Source organism: Lupinus angustifolius, chromosome LG03, assembly GCF_001865875.1.
Source record: "Lupinus angustifolius cultivar Tanjil chromosome LG03, LupAngTanjil_v1.0, whole genome shotgun sequence".
Classification (NCBI taxonomy): Eukaryota; Viridiplantae; Streptophyta; class Magnoliopsida; order Fabales; family Fabaceae; genus Lupinus; species Lupinus angustifolius.
This window is the reverse complement of record NC_032011.1, coordinates 18,688,112-18,690,853: the sequence shown is the minus strand read 5'-3', so window position 1 is coordinate 18,690,853 and position 2,742 is coordinate 18,688,112.

Below are 2,742 nucleotides of genomic sequence, written 5' to 3'. Positions count from 1 at the left end.
TGAAACCACGATACACCAAATTTGTTTAGGTGATATTGAACTAGTTTCTATGAAGCTGGTCAATATTATTTTATTTCCTATTTCAGGAACTAGACTGTTCCAAAGTGAACTGATATATACATAAAATGAAGATAACGTTAGTTTTGAATCTAATCTTGTAACTTATAATTCCAAGTGTATATGCTTCATATTTTCTATTTGTTAAAAATATTACTACTTATTAGTTAATACTTTCTTATTAATTTTTATGTTTTTTTATGTGAATATCATTCGAAAAATTACTAAACTTGTCAATTTGAAATACTAAAATTGAAACTACGATAAACCAAATTACTTGTCTTTTTCAAAGAATAATAAAAATAAATGATTGTTGGTGTACCGACTATGTATAAATCTTTATACTAACATTGTATAAATAATACACTCTAAATTTAAATTATATAATTATCAAATTGACTTTAACATACAGGGATACTACATTCAATATTTATTTTTTGAAGAAAATATCATTGTTTGGCATCAGTTTTTTTATGCAAAGGTGTAAAAACACCTGGATGTATTAATAGAAAGTCACATACAATAAGACAAATTTAGACATTTCTAAATCTATAGTTGGGCATACCCAACCGATTCCTATTACAATCATTAAGAAGGAATGTAGGAATTGAATTCCATATAGTGTCTGTTGTAGAATCTATACCAAAAGAAGATAACTTATCGACACAAGAATTACTCGCTCGATAAATATGCGAGATTTTGAAGTCCATTGAGTTAAGCTTATTTTTTCAATTGTACCACTCATTTAGTAGCTTCCAAGGAGGCTTTGATTTGCCACTAAAAATGTCAAGAAGCAGAATGGAGTCACATTCAAGCCAAAGACTAAACCACACTTTCTTGAATGCTAAGTTAATGGCATTGGTGGTTGAGTGAAATTCAGCATAGAGAGCATTTTGGATGCCTAAGTAAATTGCAAAACCAACAAAAAACAAACCATTTTTATCCCTGAAACTTCCTCCACCACCCGAATGACCAGGAGAACCATGAGCAGCCCCATCAGTGTTTACCTTAATCCAGCCAAGAGGCGGAGGAGACCAGATGACTTCAGTAATCCTAGGAGCTTTGTTAAGTTTTATATTGATTGAGAATCTCTTAAGGATGATGAGATCATTCAAGGAAGGAGTTGCAAAGGCAGAAGAAGAGTTTCCAGACAAGGTTGTTTCTCTTGTAATTTTTGCTATGGCTGTAGATATAGGAACTTTGACACCCTCGAATTTAGCTTGGTTTCTGCAAAACCAAATTGTATTGAGAGTATGAATTACACAAGTAGTCAGAGCCACCTTGACCTGTGAGTTTCTATTGCTAGAGCAGCTCAAAATTAGATGAGGAATTGAAGAATAGTTGATATTAATTAGGAAGGTGCTTCTGATCCAATGCCAAAGAGCAATTGCAAAACGATATCTAAGGAAAAGGTGATTAGCATCCTCCCAGCTAGCATAGCACAAGTTGCAGATAGAGGCCATTGCACAACCTCTTTTTATTAGATTGTCATTTGTTGGCATCTTTTTGTGCATTAGTCTCCAAGTAATGAAAGACTTTGAGGGGGGATGGCTATGGACCAAATTAAGTTGCACCAATTCAGTTGGACGTGATGTTGAGCCAGAGCTTTATGAGCATCCTTTAGAGTTAGAGTTCCATTATCAGCATGCTTCCACATCAATCTATCCATAGAGCCTGCTCTATTAGCTCTAGCAATTTGATCAGTGATCTCTGGACAACAGTTAGCCAGGACAGTAGGTATAGTCCATTAAGAGCCATTGGTGAAATCTGTCACAGTAGCATGAAGATCCTTATGCAGATCCGGAGGGATATTCAGCTGATCAACTATGGGCTGACCAAGCCAATTATCCTTCCAGAAGTTTATACTCAGACCATTACCCACGACCCAGATGGAGTTCATGTTGTACAGCTCCCAGTTATTTCTAATTCCAGGCCAAATTGATGATTTGAAGTACCTGGATGAAGGAATAGAATTGCAACCAAACCTGTTTCTGTAGAATTCAGCCCACTCATGATTTGTAGTTCTCATATCCCAAGCAAGCTTTGTCAAGGATGCCTTGTTCATGAGCTTGACTGATTAAATACCAAGCCCCCCAGCTTTAGTAGGAGTGCAGACTTTATCCCAAGCCATAGTTACCAACTTTTTCCTGTCTATGTCTCCATAACAAACAAAATTCCTTATACATTTGTCAATTAGATTCAGAAGTTGGGAAGGCCATTTGTAGATATGGAAAGTATACACAAGCATGCTCTGAATAATGGACTTCACTAACTCCACCCTACCCATAATGAAGAAACAAGCACCTTCCAAGTGGTCAATTTGTTTAGAATTCTATCTGCAATAGGTTGAAGGTGGACTCTTCTTGGTTTACCTATAAAGGGAGGCACACCAAGATAGTTAAAAGGCAAACAACTAGGTGAGAAACCCAAATAGGATGCTATATCAGCATTCTTTCGAGGAGAAGCCTTAGCAGTGTAAAATTTGCACTTGTATAAGTTAATTTGCTGGCTAGAAGCTTGAGAGTAATCCAAAATTAAATTCTTAAGGCAGAGAAACTCCTTCTTAACACCTTTTCAGAAAATAAGAATATCATCTGCATAAAGAACATGGCTTGAAGTTTTGAGGTTACAAGGCCCAGAAATGGTACTTATTTTGTTTTCCATGGCAAGCTTTGTGATTCCTCT